This window comes from Bos mutus, chromosome 3 (assembly GCF_027580195.1).
Source record: "Bos mutus isolate GX-2022 chromosome 3, NWIPB_WYAK_1.1, whole genome shotgun sequence".
NCBI classification, from domain to species: Eukaryota; Metazoa; Chordata; class Mammalia; order Artiodactyla; family Bovidae; genus Bos; species Bos mutus.
This window is the reverse complement of record NC_091619.1, coordinates 102,897,828-102,919,043: the sequence shown is the minus strand read 5'-3', so window position 1 is coordinate 102,919,043 and position 21,216 is coordinate 102,897,828.

Genomic DNA, 21,216 nt, shown 5'->3' with positions numbered 1-21,216 from the left:
GGGGCCAGGTTCCATTTTTCTCCAAAGAAGACCTTGGCCACAGGGTTTTCTTGGTGCCTTTGGAGGTCTCCACAGTCAAAACTCCACTTGGGGTCTCAAGGGTCTGGAAATGCCAAGTGACCAAAATGGGCAGCTTCTGCAACTGACATGACTTGAGTCTCCTTTGGGGTAGTTTTAAGAAGTGGGGAAGGAAGCCCCCGTGTCCTGCGTTCCCACTGCGCCAGGCCTGGTGGCAGTCCTTTGCCTTCTGCAGCCTCACGTTATTGGCCCCATCATGTAAGTCCGAAACCATGGGCTCAGAGAGAAGGGAATGGACCAACACCACCCAATGACAGAGCTGTGAAGTTGGACCTGACCCAGATCTGCTTCCTCTGACAGCATGCTGCCCTCTCTGGAATCATCCGTAAGGAGAAAAGGGTAGAGCTCTGCAATGATAGGTCTTCCCTGGTGGCTCAGACTAAAGAATCTGCCTGCAATGCAGAGACCCAGGTTCGATCCCTGGGTTGGGATGATCCCCTGGAGAAGGGAATGGCTACCTACTCCAGTATTCTTGCCTAGAGAAGTCCATGGACAGAGGAGCCTGGCGGGCTACAGTCCATGGAGTCTCAAAAAGTTGGACACAACTGAGCAACTAACACTTTTACTTTCTTTCTGCAATGATTCATCTCCTAATCTGATGTAAATACAATCAAATTTTTCATAAAGTTCTTTGGTTGCATGGGCCAAACTTATTTTTCTGGTGTCAGAGAAAGCTGTTAGAAAAACTTTAACATGGGCATAAAAGATGACTGGGTATCCTATCCAGAGTCCTCTTCTAGGTTATTGTCACATTTTATTATCCTTGAGACAGTCTGCTGCTGCTGAGTCACTTCAGTCGTGTCCAACTCTGTGCAACCCCATAGACAGCAGCCCACCAGGCTCCCCTGTCCCTGGGATTCTCCAGGCAAGAACACTGGAGTGGGTTGCCATTTTCTTCTCCAATGCATGGAAGTAAAAAGTGAAAGTGAAGTCGTTCATTCGTGTCCGACTCTTAGCGACCCCATGGACTGCAGCCCACCAGGCTCCTCTGTCCATGGGATTTTCCAGGCAAGAGTACTGGAGTGGGGTGCCATTGCCTTCTCTGTGAGATAGTCTATAACTCTCTAAGTAGTAGAGAATTGATCATGCAAATTATTCTTTTCCATGGAAATGCAAAGGAATTGCATCCAGTGGAATGACTGCCCCATGGATAAACCAATTTTGTAAACATTTTAAAATATATTAGCATTCTTATAACCTATATGTGTAAGGTTCTCTTAATTTTCCTTTGAGCCAGTGGTACCATCTTACTGGTTCCCTCACTAGTCAATGAGTTAACTGTTACACGTTCATTACGTATCTGTAAGTGGCTGGGAAATTCATACGTATTGGGTGACTGCCTCTTGATGCAAATCTGCTACTCGTCACCTGTTACTCATCACCTGACGTGTGATAAAGTTCAAGAGGTTGGACTTTCTATTACTCAGAACTCACTTTTTAAGATCTCTTCCAGAATTCATAAAGAGACATTCTCTCCTTTTTCGTTCTTTATTTTTGTTACAGTTTCCTGTCTTCTTAACATTTATTCTTGTGTGTATCCTAGGAAGAGCCATGAGCACAGTCTACCTGCGTCTCTTAGTGGGAAGGCACGTGTGCTCGCCAAGGCCACACGGGAGACGTTTATTGACACTGTCACCTCCTCTGTTTACTGTCACTCCGAGGACAGACTGTAACCCAGCAGGATGGGAAGGGGCAGGAGGTTCACACTCCTTCTTACACACTTGGGCTCTGATAACAGGAAAGGCTGTTGGAGGCTACAGTACTGATAACCTCCTGGGCCAGCGGGAGCCAGACAGTCCAGGAGCTGGGGAGACCACACAGCTCTGACTAAGCTGAGGATCCACCAGTGCCTGAAAGATGATGCTTTTGGTCCCCTGCAGGGGCCCAGCCTGAGCTGAGCTCCAGAGTAGGAAGGAAGCCATCCTGAAAGGCCAAGTTCAGGATGGTTCCCCTGAGCTGTGGTCTCCAACCCTCTTTGATCTCATACCATTCCTGGTTAAAAATAATCTAAGCATGCTGTTTCAAATATGTGTGTATTTTATTTTGAAATATTATATTTGTTTATCTCTATATTAAACAGCGATAAAGCTTCCCTCATAGCTCAGTTGGTAAAGAATCTGCCTGCAGTGCAGGAGACCTGGGTTCGATTCCTGGGTTGGGAAGATCCCCTGGTGAAGGAAATGGCAACCCACTCCAGTATTCTTGCCTGGAGAATCTCATGGATAGAGGAGCCTGACAAGCTACAGTACATGGGGTCACAAGAGTTGAACACAACTTAGCAATTAAACCACCACCACCACCAAACAACAATAAAACTTAATGACTTTTTTGTTTTAAAAAATGCATATAAAGAGAAGTTCTCTGCAACCCAGAGAACTGGCCTGCTCTCTCTTTGGAGTCCGCACTGCCCGGGAGCAAGCCCTTCTCCACAGCACAGAACAGTGTGGAGTATGTAGGGAACTCATGGCCTGGCTTTACTGATGACTAAAGACAAGCTGTGTCTCCTCTCTGCACCTGAGTTCCCCCATCGATTTAAAGTCAGGATTATAGTACCCACCACTGTCACTGTCATGCCCCCTCCTACAGCTGTAACAGAAACACCAGCTTACGTGAAATATGTAAAGTATTATTATTACCTATTGTGAACTGTCATTTCCAGGAGCCTGAAAGGCTCATGCTTTTTGGTTTTGGTTTTGTTTTTTTGTCAGCAGACAAAACCTTTGTGCAAGAATGAAAGCTCAGGTCTAAACAAGGATACCCCCTGAGGGTGACACCTGGACGCATAAGCTCACCGGAGAAAAGCCACACTGAATTACCATAAATGGATCCTCTTCCAAGGCGGAGGGACTGCTGGAGGGGCCTAGGGGTGTCGTGGGAGCCACAAAGCAAATGCTGTTGACGTCCTTTCTTTACCTCCAACAACAGCTACAACTTTGTACTGATATTATTTGCTAAAAGTAACAACAGTAACTACAATTCACTGAGCACACAGAATCCTAAGTGCTTTGCATGTATTATTTCATCTTTTTTGGAAATAATACCAGGGGTAAAGCATGATTATCCCACTTTACCAATGGGGAGGCTGAGACTCAGAGACATGGAGTAGGTTGGCCAGAGTCACCTGGTTCTCAAGTCTGAGACTGAGGTCCTCTGTCCCCAAGGTCACCTTCGCCACCATGCTCCAGCACATCACACTGCCTTCCTTGCTGGGAGCCTCCATCTTTGGTGAGGCTTGGATGATGCCCTTCTAGCAGTTTCCCTTTATTTAATTTTTATTTTTGGCTGTGCTGGCTCTTCTTTAGTTGTGGCGAGTGGGGGCTACTCCCTAGTTGCGGTGTGCAGACTTCTCATGGCGGTGGCATCTCTTGTTGAGGAGCACCGGCTCTAGGGCACGAGGGCTTCGGTAGTTGCAGCTTCCAGCCTCTAGAACACAGGCTCAGTAGCTGTGGTGCAGGGGCTGAGTTTCTCCACCGTGATAGGGTCTGCATGGGGTCACTGTCTTGAGAGGTTGGAAAATGAACTACCCAAAATAGCCACCGAAATATGAAACAAAGCTTGCTTGTCTCTTCATATTTGAATTAATTTCTTCTGTTTGACTGGAAGGGGTTTTTGTATAACTGAAACCTCAGCGCATAAAGGAGATTTAAAAGGGACACATAATTGAGTGGGTGAAAGTAGAGATGGGATTTGGGGGTGGGGGGTACATGTGTTACCATCTGAATTTTCATCTGGATAGCTCTGTTAACAAGCCTTTGGGAAGTCACTTCGTGTATGTTTCCCCCTTTTGCAAAGAGAGGGCTGGCTTAGTTATTTGCTAAAGCCCCTTCCAGGCCTGAATTCCTTGACTATGATTTACTGTAGTGTCTTAACACTCTTTCATGGCACAGTTGTGTGGAGCATTAGAGAAAAGCCTAGACTTTTAGTTGATAACGAGCCATCTTATCAGTGAGACCCCATGTGGACCCTATCATACGGCATGTGGGATCTTCCCAAATTGGGGATCAAGCCAATGTCTCCTGCATTGACAGGAGGATTCTTCACCACTGAGCCACCAGAGAAGCCCCAATTTCCCTTTAGACTCTGCATTAGAGATGGGGGTGAAGTGAGCCACCGGCAGCAGCCCAAGGCTGACAGAGCCATGATTACTGGGGCTGCAGAGCTTGCAACTGGGAGGAGAGGGGCATTTAAACTTGTGAACTCCCAGCCACTCTTTGACTGACCTCTCAGACTGAGGCCCATGTAGGCAAAGTGCCCTACTGGGAACGGCCACCCTGAGGTTGGCAAGTTAAAGAAGGCATATGCTGCCTCCTTTGTTAGGAGCACTGGCCTTGCCACATGGTCACTATGCCCTTCTGAGCAAGGAGCTTTCTCTCTGGGAGCCTTGGATTCCCTATTGGTAAGATAATACCTGTCTCATGATTGCTTTGCAACTTGTTCTTTTATTCATTCAACTAATATTAGGTTGAACCACTTGAAATTGCTGATATTTAATACTTTTCTTACTTTCAAAAACATTCATTTCATATGGTTCAATTCTAGTATTTCTTGCATGCTATATCAATTAAGATTCTACAGAGAAACAGAACCAACAGGTTTGAAATAGAGAGAGAGAAAGAGAGAGATTTTAAGGAATTGGCAAACTCCCCTTCTTTTAAGGGGCTGGCAAAGCTGAAATCTGTAAGACAAGCTAGAAGCCTGGATATTTAGGCAAGAATTGAGGTAGCGGTCTTGAGACCGAATTTTGCAGGCTAGGAGGTGGGAAATTCAAGCAGGGTTTTTATGTGACAGTCTTGGGGAAATTCCTGCTTCAGGGAACCTCAGTCTTTGATCTTAAGGCCATTAACTGATTGGATGAGGCCCATCCATATGTGATGAAGAGTAATCTGCTTTATGGACCATCAATCAGTTATAAATATGAACGATATCTACGAACCTTCACAGCAACAGCTAGACTAGTGTTTGACCAAACAACTGTACCCCATAGCCCAGCCAAGTTGACATAACATTAACTTTGCAAGTGCCAACTGTGTCCTAGGCTCTGTTGTGCTGGAAAAAAAAGCTCTTGAGAGTGCCTAGGACAGCAAGGAGACTAGTCAACCCTAAAGGAAATCAACCCTGAATATTCACTGGAAGGACTGATGCTGAAGCTGAAGCTCCAATACTTTGGCCACCTGATGTGAAGAGCTGACTCACTGGAAAAGACCCTGATGCTGAAAAATACTGAAGACAGGAGGAGAAGAAGGTAACAGAGGATAAGATGGTTCGATGGCATCACCGAGTCAAGGGACACGATTTTGAACCAACTCCGGGAGATGGTGAACAACAGGGAGGCCTGATGTGCTGCAGTCCATGGGATTGCGAAGAGTCAGACATGATTCAGTGACTGCGCAGCAAGGGTACACAAGTTGATCGACCCGACAGAGGTGCCTGATGCAGCGGAGCCTACATTCTAGTTGAGAGACAGAAAGCCAATAGCCGGGACAATAAATAAGTCACTGAGTATTATGTTAAGAGGGGAAAAGCGGGCTAAGGAAGCAGAAGATATTAAGAAGAGGTGGCAAGAATACACAGAAGAACTGTACAAAAAAGATCTTCATGACCCAGATATTCACGATGGTGTGATCACTCACCTAGAGCCAGACATCCTGGAATGTGAAGTCAAGTGGGCCTTAGAAAGCATCACTACGAACAAAGCTAGTGGAGGTGATGGAATTCCAGTTGAGCTATTTCAAATCCTAAAATTTGATACTGTGAAAGCGCTGCACTCAATATGCCAGCAAATTTGGAAAACTCAGCAGTGGCCACAGGACTGGAAAAGGTCAGTTTTCATTCCAATCCCAAAGAAAGGCAATGCCAAAGAATGCTCAAACTACCACACAATTGCACTCATCTCACACGCTAGTAAAGTAATGCTCAAAATTCTCCAAGCCAGGCTTCAGCAATACGTGAACTGTGAACTTCCTGATGTTCAAGCTGGTTTTAGAAAAGGCAGAGGAACCAGAGATCAAATTGCCAACATCTGCTGGATCATGGAAAAAGCAAGAGAATTCCATAAAAACATCTATTTCTGCTTTATTGACTATGCCAAAGCCTTTGACTGTGTGGATCACAATAAACTGTGGAAAATTCTGAAAGAGATGGGAATACCAGACCACCTGACCTGCCTCTTGAGAAATCTGTATGCAGGTCAGGAAGCAACAGTTAGAACTGGACATGGAACAACAAACTGATTCCAAATAGGAAAAGGAGTACATCAAGGCTGTATATTGTCACCCTGTTTATTTAACTTCTATGCAGAGTACATCATGAGAAACGCTGGACTGGAAGAAACACAAGCTGGAATCAAGATTGCCAGGAGAAATATCCATAACCTCAGATATGCAGATGACACCACCCTTATGGCAGAAAGTGAAGAGGAACTCAAAAGCCTCTTGATGAAAGTGAAAGTGGAGAGTGAAAAAGTTGGCTTAAAGCTCAACATTCAGAAAACGAACATCATGGCATCCGGTTCCATCACTTCATGGGAAATAGATAGGGAAATAGTGGAAACAGTGTCAGACTTTATTTTGGGGGGCTCCAAAATCACTGCAGATGGTGACTGCAGCCATGAAATTAAAAGATGCTTACTCCTTGGAAGGAAAGTTATGACCAACCTAGATAGCATATTCAAAAGCAGTGACATTACTTTGCCAACAAAGGTCCGTCTAGTCAAGGCTGTGGTTTTTCCTGTGGTCATGTTTGGATGTGAGAGTTGGACTGTGAAGAAGGCTGAGTGCCAAAGAATTGATGCTTTTGAACTGTGATGTTGGAGAAGACTCTTGAGAGTCCCTTGGACTGCAAGGAGATCCAACCAGTCCATTCTGAAGGAAATCAGCCCTGGGATTTCTTTGGAAGGAATGATGCTAAAGCTGAAACTCCAGTACTTTGGCCACCTCATGCGAAGAGTTGAGTCATTGGAAAAGACTCTGATGCTGGGAGGGATTGGGGGCAGGAGGAGAAGGGGACAACAGAGGATGAGATGGCTGGATGGCATCACTGACTCAATGGACGTGAGTCTGAGTGAACTCCGAGAGTTGGTGATGGACAGGGAGGCCTGGCGTGCTGCGATTCATGGGGTCGCAAAGAGTTGGACACGACTGAGCGACTGAACTGAACTGAAGGAAGGTGAATGTTTGGGAATTGGCAGGTATAGCTTGCAGAGTGGTCAGGGGAGGTAGGCCTCACTGAGAACCACGACATGAAGGAGTGAGGGGTCAGCCACGCCAGAGCATTCTGGGCAGAGGGACCTGTCAATGTGGAAATGTTAAGGGCAGAACATGCTGGTGTGTTCTGGAACTGAAAGGAAGCCAAGGTAGCTGGAGCGGAGAGTGACAGGAGGGGGGTTCAGAGAGATCCCGTGGGGCTTTAGAGGTTATTGTCAACTGAGAAAGTGAGGATTAACTCAGAGACACCTGCATGTCACATACCCAGCATAGTGTCTGGTCTAGAAGACCTAGGTCCTTGAGTGCAGGCCACTAGCCTCTGGGTGAGAGCTTTTTCTTCCCCACCTCTTGGACTCTCTGTCCCAGACTTCACATTTTACCCACCTCCTTCCTAAACAGTTATTTCAGGAGCCTGCGGACCACCATGACACCTGAAGTTCCAACAGCACCTGCCGCATACGTGAGAGAGCCAGGACCCCCTGTGAGAGGAGGCCAGAAACACCCTGTATGATCCAAGCTGAAGGGGGCTGGTCTGAGACACACGGACCACTTCCCCTACTGGCATCCCAGCCCTGACCTATCCACCCAGCCCGGTCTGCAGCCCTGGCCAGCTCTGTCCCGGGCTTTGTTCCTGAGTTTCCAAGGCCCCTCTTCCTGCCAAACAAAGCCCCCAGCCCCGCCTGCCGCCCAACAGGCACCTGGGGCCTCTGGGGCTGGGAATCAAAGCCTGTTTTGCAAAGGAGGCCCTGTGTTTGGAGAAACACCCATCCCCTGCTGCCCAACCCTTCAAAGAGCTCACATTGTTCTGCGCTGAGAAGGCGCCTCCTGACGCGAGGGCAGGGCTGGGGCTGACGCGGGTGGACCTCTGATCTCAGGCCAGGCCCCCCACACCACTCAGGAGGGACGCAGGGACCAAGCCAGGGGCGGTCCGTCTCATGGCACTGTGCCCCCTCCCTTCTTCTGCCCACCTGAGCCCCCAACCCTTGCTTCCCCACCGAGGCCAAGACCCTTCCACCTCCCCAGACAGCAAGGTGGACTGAGAGGGCCATCAGGACAAGAACTGAGGTAGGCATCCCAGGGGAATGCCAGGGCGCACGTGTCAAATGCCACATGAAAGATGCCCACATTTCACAGATGGCGAGAGAGGCCAGAGATGAGATGGCACTGCATCTGGGGGCCCAGCTACAGCTGGGGGAGACTGGACTTCACTCCACACCCTCAGTAATGAGGCCCAGGCCAAAACACAGACCTTCTGACCCAAAGCCAGGTGCTTTTTTTTTTAAAGAAATATTTCATGTGTACTTTTTTTTCCCAACCAGCATTGTTTTTGTTACAACTTAACTTCAGGTAGAAGTAAACTTTAGATAAATCCTCTTCACACAGAGTGGAGGTCACAGAGACGGCAGCGGGGCCCAGGCGGGGCCCAGGCAGAGCCCGATCACTCACTCCATCCTTGGAGGTGTTCTCCTGTGCCTGCTTTCCTTCTCCTGACGTTGACACACAGCCGAGAGGTGGCCATGGGGCCTCTTAGTGTCACCCCTGTCGGGCTGAGGTCTCTCAAGACCCGGAGTGGTTAAGCCATCTGCCTAAGGTCATCCAGGAAACCAGGGACAAGCCACAGCTCAGAAGCCCTTTTCAGGGGCTTCTTCCATATTCCTTTTTCCTCCAACTGCACTTGTGAGGCTGTGGCATCCCACGTCCCTTCGCCACAGTGTCCCCAGTACCCACGTTTGACTTTGCAGTCCTGGATACTCTCTAAGATCAAGGGCACTACAGTCAGACGGAAATGAGGTCCAGCCATGGCCCCATCGCTTAAGCAAACCACTTGGTCATTCTGAGCCTCAGTTTCCTCCTCTGTTCAACAGAACAATGACAGCCCCGCTCCTTAGAGGCTGCTGCAGGGACGGGCGGCAGGTGGAACGTGTGAAAAGCCCTAAGCACATTATAAATAATAAACACTCAATAAGTGTTATTGTGATCATGATTATTCCTCCTACTTCCACTATTTGGAGTAGAGGGAAAACGAGAGCCCAGGGAAAGGTGTGGCACTGTCTCTTTGTGGGAGCTCTTCCTGAAGCAAACAGCAGCAGCCCCTTCCTGCCCCCTTCCTGCTGGGCTAAAGGGAGAGGGAAGGGCCAGGCAGGGCAGGGTCGGGTGTTGCAGAGACAGACTTCTGATCTCCAGCCTAGGATTCTTGCATTTCACCTACTCGCCCCTCTGGGCCCCCAAGTGTGATCTTCTGACAGTCAGGATATTGCTGTCCTGGTCATCTTCCTCAAGTGTCTGACAACCCGGGAGGTCACTTCCAGCCCAGATTCCTGGAAAATTCCACAGGACTATTTGGAGGAGTAGTCTGGCTGAGTAAAAACACCTTGAGCAAGCCACTTCCGAGACTTGCTTGAAAGGCTGGGAAGCACTGGAGGTTCCAGTCCCGGCCTTGTTATTTGCTCACTATGCAAACTCGCGAAAGTCCCTCAACTTCTATGGGTCTCAAGTTCTCTTCCACCAAACAAGGACAACAATATCCATGCAATAGTGTGATTTAGGATATTCTATATGCCATATTTGCAGGATCATAAATGAAGCGAGGTGACATCATCCAAAATTATGCAAAATGCCCACTGTAGTACGTGGTATCTTACAGATGTTAAATGGATTCTAGTTCATTTTGGAGCCAGAATTTAGATTATCTTGAAGTGTATTAATAAGCAAGTCATTTCAGCTATTTGTGAGGTGATCCCTCATCTATCAGTTGGAGCTAAGCATTACTTCCTTACTGTATTAAGAATAACAGCTACCATTTGTTGGTTACGTACTTCATGCCAGGCATTCTCCATGCTTGGCACTTTTCATATATTAATCATCTTCCCGACAAGTTCATAAAAATGTATTTTTGTCCCCGTTTTACAGATGGGGAAACTGAGGAGTGTCTGCTGGGCATCCTGAGGGCATCCTGTGGGCATCCTGGGGGCATCCACAGGCAGCCTGATGTCAGAGCAGCCCTGCTCTGCTACCATACATACCACCTGTTGCTCAGCACCTGTGGGGCGGGACAAAGAGGGGCTTGTGTGTAAAGTGACACATGGCGTCCACCAATGCTATTGCCCTCTGGCTTTGCTAGAAACCAGATCAAATACTGAGGAGACAGAGCTAGAAATTCAGGTTTGGAAAGGATTTTTAAATGTTTGCTTTTTAAATGATAGGGCTTCCCTGAAGGCTCAGTCGGTAAAAAATCCGCCTGCAATGCGGAAGACCTGGGTTCAGTCTTTGGGTTGGGAAGATCCCCTGAAGGAGGGTATGGCAATCCACTCCAGTATTCTTGCCTGGAGAACCCCACGGACAGAAGATCCTGGAGGGCTACAGTCCATGGGGTCACAAAGAGTCAGACACAACTGAGTGACTAAGCACTGCACAGCACATGGAATATTCACACAGTGCAATATTACACAAATAGTAAAATCTAAAGATTTTTCTTACAAGAATCCACAACGACATGGAGAGACATCCACAACATTCCAAGGTGAAAAGAAAAAAAAGCCAGTTCTCAAAATATGAAATTACCAAAACAACTGATATTGGAATGCGATTGCTTAGAAAAAAGCCTGGAAGGCTCTATACAGTGATTAACACCAGTAGGTACGGCTGGACCAGTAGGATTGCATGGGGTTGTTATTTTTCCCCTTTTTTTTTTTTCATGATTATTATTTCCATTCCTTTTTTTTTTTTAAACTTTACATAATTGTATTAGTTTTGCCAAATATCAAAATGAATCCGCCACAGGTATACATGTGTTCCCCATCCTGAACCCTCCTCCCTCCTCCCTCCCCATACCATCCCTCTGGGTCATCCCAGTGCACTAGCCCCAAGCATCCAGTATCGTGCATTGAACCTGGACTGGCAACTCGTTTCCTACATGATATTTTACATGTTTCAATGTCATTCTCCCAAATCTTCCCACCCTCTCCCTCTCCCACAGAGTCCATAAGACTGTTCTATACATCAGTGTCTCTTTTGCTGTCTCGTACACCGGGTTATTGTTACCATCTTTCTAAATTCCATATATATGCGTTAGTATACTGTATTTATGTTTTTCCTTCTGGCTTACTTCACTCTGTATAACAGGCTCCAGTTTCATCCACCTCATTAGAACTGATTCAAATGTATTCTTTTTAATGGCTGAGTAATACTCCATTGTGTATATGTACCACAGCTTTCTTATCCATTCATATTTTTCCCTTTTTGATCAGTTGTATTTTCTACCTTTTTTTCTAGAAGCAACAGGCATTTCTTTTGTAATTTAAAAATAATCACAAATGCAAGGTGAATAGTGACTTAGGCTTATTAGTTAAAAAAAAAAGACTAAGTTTTATTCTATCACATTCATTTATTCATTCAATAAATATTCACTTACATACTAGGTGCTTCTGTTCAGCAGTAAGTTCAGTCAGTCCAGAACATCATTATGAGGGGGAAGATGGTGGGAGGCTCCAGGTAACAGGCCTCAGAAGACAGGTGGGGACCAGCCTCGTGCTATAAAGGACACGAGGCCTTCCTTGTGACAGCCCAGCAAACCTGCACTTTTCCTCCACAGTTATGTAGTTCCATGTCTATTCAAGGGAATCAGACCTCCCTCCTGAATGACTCATTGAGAGGGAGACACGGGAGCTCATACCACATGGGCAAGGACCAAGAACAAACCTATGTTGAGGATCTGTCACCATGCTGGGGGCTTCCAAGCCACCCATTGAGTCCTCCCAATTACCTTGCATCTCCCTCTTGGCAGATGAGGACAGAGAGGCTCAGAGAAGTAAAGCTGCTTATCCAAGGAGACCAGCCAGTCAGAGAATGAGCTGGGATTTGAACCCAGCTCCTACCCACTGAGATGCCATCACCGTTCTACTTCAGGACCCACAGCCTCCCCCCACCTCCTTCACCATCATCAGCATTCTGGACACCAAGTTCTGGCACCCTGCTAAGGGTATTGTCTCAGATATCAATGATCTCATTTACTCTTCCTCTGAGGTGGCGGCAGGAGGTAGATGATGTATTTACCAATGAGGAATCCCAGGCTCAGACAGGTCACTACCTGCTCCATCACATAGCGCTGGAGTGGTGGAGCTGAGATTTGGAATCTGTGCCTAGAAAATTCTATGAACAGAGAAGCCTGGCAGGATAGAGTCCATGGGGTCACAAAGAGTCAGACATGTACACATACAACTCTGCTGGGCTCCAGAGCTCTGGTCCTAAACTCCTGCACGCCACCCATCTGCCCTCCTATCCTAAGTTAGACTCCTCTGAACAGTGTGGAGCACCTTGGGGGTAGCACCAGTGAACATAAACAAATGTCAGCTCTTCTTTTCTTTCTCCTTGCTTTTTAAACATTCGGGAAGTGTGTAATATGAAAACTTAAAGCAGGTAGAGGAGTACTGAAAGAGGGAAGATGTAAGAGAAATGTTTGATAATTTGTCAAGCTGTAATAACCAGCTGAGCTATTTAAAATCCTGAAAGATAATGCCGTTAAAGTGCTGTACTCAATATGTCAGCAAATTTGGAAAACGCAGCAGTGACTGGAAAAGGTCAGTTTTCATTCCAATCCCAAAGAAGAGCAATGCCAAAGAATGCTCAAAGTATCATCAGTTGTGCTCATTTCACACGCTGGAAAGATTATGCTCAAAATCCTTCAAGCTAGGCTTTAGTAGTATATGAACTGAGAACTTCCAGATGTACAAGCAGGATTTAGAAAAGGCAGAGAAACAATCAAATTGCCAACATTCAATGGATCATACAGAAAGCAAGAGAATTCCAGAACACATCAACTTTTGCTTCATTGACTATGCTAAAGCCTTTGAATGTGTGAATCACAATGAACTGTGGAAAATTCTTAAAGAGATGGGAATACCAGACCACTTTACCTGTCTCCTAAAAAATCTGTATGCAGGTCAGGAAGCAACAGTTAGAACCAGACATGGAACAATGGACAGGTTCAAAATGACAAAGGAATACAGTAAGGCTGTACTTTTTCACCCTGCTTATTCCTCTTCTATGCAGAGTACATCATGTGAAATATCAACCTGGAGGAATCACAAGCTGAAATCAAGATTGCCAGGAGAAATATCAACAATCTCAGATGCACAGATGATACCACTCTAATAGCAGAAAGTGTAGAAGAACTAAAGAGCTTCTTGATGAGGGTGAAAGAAGAGAGTGAAAAAACTGGCTTGAAACTCAACATTAAAAAAATAAGATTATGGCATCCAGTCCCATTATTTCATGCAAATAAAAGGAGGAAAAGTGGAAGTAGTGATGGATTTTAATTTGAGGGGCTCCAAAATCACTGCAGATAGTGACTGCAGCCATAAAATTAAAAGATGCTCGCTCCTTGGAAGGAAAGCTATGACAAACCTAGACAGCATACTAAAAAGCAGAGACATCACTTTGCCAACAAAGGTCCATATAGTCAAAGCTATGGTTTTTCCAGTAGTCATGTATGGATGTGAGAGTTGGTCCATAAAGAAGGCTGAGTGCTGAAGAATTGCTTTCAAATTGTGGTGCTGGAGAAGACTCTTGAGAGTCCCTTGGACTGCAAGGAGATCAAACCAGACAATCCTAAAGGAAATCAACCATGAATATTCATTGGAAGGACTGATGCTGAAGATGAAGCTCCAATACTTTGGCCATCTGATGTGAAAAGCTGACTCATTAGAAAATCTTTCCCTGATGTTGGGAAAGATTGAAGGCAAAAGAAGAAGCGGGCAGCAGAGGATACGATGGTTAGATAGCATCAGCAACTCAATAGTCATGAATTTGAGCAAACTCCAAGAGGTAATGGAGAACAAAGGAGACTAGCGTGCTGCAGTCTTTAGGGTCCCAAAGAGTCAGACACAACTTAGCAACTGAACAAAAACAAGAATCAACACCTCATTCTTCAATAGAAACAAAATTTCAGTTTCTGAAAAATGACCATGGAAGCATGGTGGGGAAAGAGAATGGATAAAAGGCTTGAAAACAAGTTCTTGGAGGTATAGCTAAAGGAACTGGAAATGCTTGACCTGGAAAAAAGTAGTTTCGATCATTCAACTAGAAAATATGTGAAAATCTTCTCCTCTGGGGCAAGCAGTGTACAAGGTGCTGAGGGCAAGCAAAAAAACAGGACAGATGTGGCCTCCGTCCCCATGGAAACCTGTAATGGTTGGGATGGTCGAGGCCTCTGCCTGCAGATATCTGAAGGGGTACTGGGGAAGAGTGAGTGGCCTTGTTCTGCGAGCGGGCCACAGACAGAGCTGGGATTGTTCTGTGGATGCCTTGGTGGGTAGATTTCCTCCCTGAAGATGCAGGAACTTACCCACAGGCAGATGGATGGCGGCCTCAGGGGATAGAAAGCTCCCCATCACAAGGGGAAAGGAGGTGTGAGCACTTTGAAAGGATACAGAAGAGGGGCTGTATCTGTCTGCCCAAGTTGCCACCACAAAATGCCACTAAGTGGCTTACACAGTAGACATTTATTCAGCACAGCTCTGGAGGCTGAGAAGTCCAAGATCAATGTGCCAACCAGTTTGGTTTCTGGTGAGCCCTCTTTTCCTGACTTGCAAAGGGTGACCTTCTCTCTGTGTTCTCAGATGGTCTTTCCTCAGTGCATGTGTATGGAGAGAGAGAGAACTCTCACTATTGTGTCTCCTCTCACAAGGGCACTAATTCCATCAGAAGGGCCCCACCCTCATAGCCTCATCTAACTCTAATGACCTCCCAAGGGGCTCATCTTCAAATGCCATCACCTTGGGGGTTAGGGCTTCAACATATGAATTTGGGGTAGGGTGGAAACATAAACATTCAATCCATAACAGGGCCTCAGCATGAATAGGGCAGCTGGACTACTCATTGCAGAGTCCTTCTATACTTAGCTCTCTGTTTCTGTACAAGCTGAGGGCACATGGACCCTGTGCTGAGGGCCAGCTGTGACTTAGGCAGCTGAACCTGGGCAGGGTGAGGAGTTAGGAACCAGACAGAATGCCTGGGTGGTACACACATCAGCCCCCTCTGCTCTGGGAGTAGAGATGCAAAGATGAGCAAAACCATCACTTGTGGTGACTCAGCTCTGGGCAAGGCACTTGCCCTCTTGTAGTCTTAACTTCTTCATCTGATAAAGAGGGTGTGATAGTACCACACACCCAAAAAACTGTTGTGAAATGGGGATGAAGTATGGAAATGTATGGTCCAGCCCAGCACAGAGCATGATGCATAAGCAGTAGGTGGATGTGAGCTGCCATTTATGATTGTTAATAAGAACTAGTGCCTGCCATGGGGTTTCAGCCAGAGTGGGGAACAAATAGGAATACGGATGAGGAGATTGTTGTGTAGGGGGGTCTCTTTACTTCAGAGGGTGTTTAATTTTCACAAGTATTGCTCCTGGAGTAGGAATCAGGAAATACTTCTTAGTGGAAGGGACAATGGGAGCTGAAACATGAAGAAAGATTGAAGAAGTTGAGGGGTTTGGGGCCAGGATATTTTGAATCAAAGGATGAAAAAAAGAAGACAGGCTGCTGGGCTAACTGGAGAAAGAAAATGGCTCAGGTAACCACATACATGTATTCACTCGTTCACCTGCTGTATCATTCACCACTTCCAGCAGCCCCACCTGCCACAACCATAATGGTTCCAGCTCTAAAATATCACAACTCAAACCTCCCACTAGCTGGTCACAACCTCCAGTCCTCCACTACATGATGTACTGCACAGGCCCCTCCATCTGCTCATCACTGGCTTCTGTAGCCACTGGCACTCGATTTTCTTTCAATCCATCACCCTCTTCTTCCTCATGTCTTTCTTCTTCTCTTCCTCTTAGCCCCTCATAAGCACTTTTCTACTGTTTTAATATTTTGACTTTGTTGTTTTATTCTGTTTTATATTACACACTTAAGTGATACTGCGGAGTCATTGTCTTTTCCTGACTTATTTCATTTAACGTGATGACCTCAAAGACCATCCATTGCCATCACAAATGGCAGGATTTCCTTCTTTTTCATGGCTGAGTCATATTCCATTGTATGTATACCACATTTTCTTTATCCATTCATCCATTGACAGGCACTTACCTGTTTCCATATCTTGGTTATTGTGAATAATGCTGCACAAACATAGGAGTGAAGAAATCTCCAAGATCTTGTTTTTATTCCCTTTGGATATACACCCAGCAATGAGATAGCTGGATCATATGGCCAATCTATTCTTAATTTTTTGAGAAACCTCCACACTATTTTCCATAGTGGATGTGCCAATTTATATTTCCATCAAGAGTGGACAAGAGTTCCCTTTTGTCCACTTCCTCACCAACACGTGTTATCTTTTTATCTATTTGATCATAAATTCTAGTAGATGTGAGTCATGTCCTTTATTACAGCTCAGATGGTGATCCAGCATTTTAGTAACAGCTTGTTGTTGCTAGGAATTCTCTTGCCCGTTGGTCTTGAGATCTCACTGGTTGAGCAAACCTCTCCCTTCTGTTCCTGTGGTTTCCTTCCTGTACCTAGCAGCCAAACACTGTTGAGAACAGCATACCACAGGGCAGAGGGCTTCCCCTAACTCTAGGTGTTCACTTCAAATGGGCCTTGGACACTGCCCATAACCATCCACCCTCCAGTGGCCGCTTCATGCTTTCATCATGCTCCTCAAACTTGCTTCCTCATTCTCAGCAATAACCCCACCTTCTCCTTTACAGAGAAAGAAAATACTGTCCCTTATCTTCACACACACACACATACATGCACACACAACCCTACACCCATCCTCTTCCCTTTCCCCTTCTATTTCAACACAGGAACTAATATTCTCACCTAAGGCCATTTCGGAGAAGGCGATGGCACCCCACTCCAGTACTCTTGCCTGGAAAATCCCATGGATGGAGGAGGCTGGTGGGCTGCAGTTCATGGGGTCGCTAGGAGTCTGACACAACTGAGCAACTTCACTTTCACTTTTCACTTTCATGCATTGGAGAAGGAAATGGCAACCCACTCCAGTATTCTTGCCTGGAGAATCCCAGGGACGGGGGAGCCTGGTGGGCTGCCGTCTATGGGGTTGCACAGAGTTGGACACGACTGAAGTGTCTTAGCACCAGCAAGGCCAGTTCTCCACCTGGATTTTGGTGCCCTGCCTTCTCCCCTTCTCAGGAATCTTGTATTTTTTAATTAATTTTTAATGGAGTACAGTTGCTTTACAATGTTGTGTTAGATTCTACTGTACAGCAAAATGAATCAGCCACACATATACATACATCCACTCCCTTTTGGACTTCCTTCCCATTCAGGTCACCAAAGAGCATTAAGTAGAGTCCCTGCACTACACAGTATGTTCTCGTTAGTTACCTATTTCATACATAGTATTTATAGTGTATATGTGTTAATCCCAATCTTCCAATTCCTCCCACCCCTTCCCTTTCCTTCTTGGTATCCACACATTTGTTCTTTACATTTGTGTCTCTATTTCTGCTTTGCAAATATGATCATCTGTACCATTTTTCTAGATTCCACATTTATGCATTAATTTACGATACTTGGTTTTTTTTCTGACTTACTTCACTCTGTATGACATACTCTAGGTTCATCCACTTCTCTACAAGTGACCCAATTTCATTTCTTTTTATGGCTGAGTAATAGTCCATTGTATATATGTACCACAGCTTCTTTATCCATCCCTCTGGACATTTAGGTTGCTTCAATGTCTCGGTTTTTGGAAATACTGCTGCTGTGAACATTGGGGTATGTATCTGCTTGAATTATGATTTTCCCAGGATATATACCCAGAAGTGGAATTACTGGGTCATATGGAAATCCCATGGACAGAGGAGCCTCATGAGCTACAATCCATGAGGTTGCAAAGAGTCGGACACAATTAAAACATACTGTCTGTATCTGTATGTTAGTTCTAAATTTTAGGGATTTTTGCCACTTTATTTTTTAATTGAAGGAGAGTTCCTTTACAGAGTTTTGCTTTCTGTCAAATATCAACAAGAATCAGCCTTAGGTACACCCATGTCCCTCCCTTTTGAATCTCCCTCCCATCCCCCTCCCCATCCCATCCTTCTAGATTGTCACAGAGCCCCTGTTTCAGTTCCCTGAGTCATACAGCAAATTCCCATTGGCTGTCTATTTTATATATGGTTATATTTTAGTTTTTAAAGAACCTCGACAACTATTCTCCATAGTGTATCACTTTACATTCCCACAACAGTGTAGAGGGCTCCATTTCGCCACACCCTCTCCAGCATTTGTTGTTTGTAGATTTTTTGATGATGGCCATTCTGAATGGTGTGAGGTGATACCTCATTGTAGTTTTGATTGGCATATCTCTAATAATTAGTGATGTTAAGCATCTTTTCCTGTGTCTGTTGGCCATCTGTGTGTCTTCTTTAGAGAAATGTCTATTTAGGTCTCCTGCCCATTTTTTTAATTGGGTTGTTTGTTTTTTTGATATTTAGCTGCATTAGCTGCTTGTATATTTTTGGAGATAAATCCTTTGCCAGTTGCTTCAATTGCAAATATTTTCTCCTATTCTGAGTGTTGTCTTTTGCAAATCTTGTGTTTTTTATTATCCTATCTTCCTCTTGGGTGTTTTGTTTTTTTTTTTGGCCACACCACATGGCTTGAAGAATCTTAGTTCCCCAATCAGGGATCAAAACGGTGCCCCTTGCGGTGCAAACATGGAGTCCTAACCATTGGAGCGCAAGGGAATTCCCTAACTCTACTTCTCCATCACATCTTTCCTGTTAGCCTTTAAACAAGACCAAATCACCTGCTAAACAAAACAAAAGCCAACCTCCTCAACCTCACGTCTTCTCCAGCAACCACTCTCAGCCTTTCCTGCTGAGCTTCTCAAAGAAGCTGCCTGCATTTTGTCTCACAGCCTGACTCCACTCGCCTTTTCTGACAGCTTCTGAGATATAACTGACGTCCTATACACTGCACTTATTGAAAGTGTACAACTTGATCAGTTTCATGTCTACGCCCATGAAACCACCACCACAATGAAGATAATAAACCTCTCCATCACCCTCACGAGTCTCTTTGTGCCCCTTGACAAGCTTCTTGCTCCATCACTCACTGAAAATGCTCTTGATAAATGTGCTTGTGAGCTGCATCTCACTACATCCAGTGAAAAATGGTAACTGCTTCTTAGACATCTCAGAAATACCTCAAATAAACCTATCCAAAACCAAACTCAAGGGCTTACTCCTTCAAACCAGCTCCTCTTCTGGTAGCACCATTCAAGTGCTCATGCAAGCCAGGAGCCTAGTCATGTTCTTGACACGTGTGGGCAACACCGCACCAAGTACTGTCCACTCCTAACCCTCGATTACCTCTGTGCTCTCCTCTCTGTCTCTGTCATCACCACCTTAGTACAAGATTCCTTCCTCAGTTCCACACCACAGCAAGGGTCCCCCAACAGGCAACACTATCCATTTCGGTGCTCATACTTCACTTCCCAGCTGCAGCCAGAGGGATCTTTTTTGAAAGCAAGAATGAGGCTCTGGAGTAGATCCAAGAGCCTTGGGCTGTGGAGCTGCATGGGCTTGACCATCCCTGTCCGCCCTCTGGTAGGTGGGAGAGGCACGTCAGCTGCAGCAGCCTGCAGTAAGGGTGGGGCTCCTAGGAAGAACTCCCTTGCCAGCAGATGACAAAACCACCATCCGAGTGGTAGGATGGACAGTCAGCCTACCGGGGCCTCCCTGTGGAGGACCCACTAGTGCCACCATGGTTTCCTTTGCTCGTGTCTTAATACAAGAGATAACCAAGGACATTTCTCCAAAGAAGACAATGTTGTTGTTGATGTTTATCACTAAGTCATGTCCAACTCTTTTGTGACCCCACAGACTGTATTCCACTATGCTCCTCCATCCATGGGATTTCCCAAGCAAGAGTACTGAAGTGGGTAGCCATTTCCTTCCCCCCCAGGATCTTCACAACCCAGGGATGGAACTCTCATTTCCTGCATTGGCAGGCAGATTCTGTACCACGAGCCACCAGGGAAGCCCAAAGAAGATATGCAGATGGCCAACAGGCACATGAAAAGGTGCTCAACATTGCTAACTACTAGATAAATAAAAATCAAAACTGCAATGAGATATTGCCTCACACTGGTCAGAATCAGTTCAGTTCAGTCGCTCAGTCGTGTCCGACTCTTTGCGACCCCATGAATCTCAGCACGCCAGGCCTCCCTGTCCATCAAAAAGTCTACAGATTATAAATGCTAGAGAGGGTGTGGAGAAAAGAAAACCATCCTACACTGTTGGTGAGAATGTAAATTGCTGCAGCCATGATAGAGAACAGTATGTAGGTTTCTTAAAAAACAAAAAAATAGAACTACTGTATGACCCAGCAATCTCACTCCTGGGCATATATCCAGAGAAAATCAGAATTTAAAAAGATACACTCACCTCAGTGTTCACTATAGCCTATTTCAGATAGCCAAGACATGGAAGCAACCTAAATGTCCATTGACAGAGGGAGGGATAAAGAAAATGTGGTACATATACACGGTGGAATATTACTCAGCCATTCAAAAGAATGAAATAATGCCATTTGCAGCAACATGGAAAGAGTATCAACTTGAGTGAAGTAAGATAGAGAAGGAGAAATATCATATGATATCCCTTACATGTGGAATCTAGAAAGAAATGATACAAATGAACTTACTTACAAAACAGACTCTCAGACTTAGAGAACTGAACTTAGGGTTGCTAAGGGGAAGGGTGAGGGGAAGCAATCGTTGGGGAGTTTGGGATGGATAGGGAGTTTGTGTGTCAGTACACACCGACATATTTAAAATGTAACCAACAAGGAGCTACTGTATGGCACATGGAACTCTCCTGGATGTTATGCGGCAGCCTGGATGGGAGGGGAGTTTGGGGGGGAGTGCATGTGGCTGAGTGCCTTCACTGTTTGCCTGA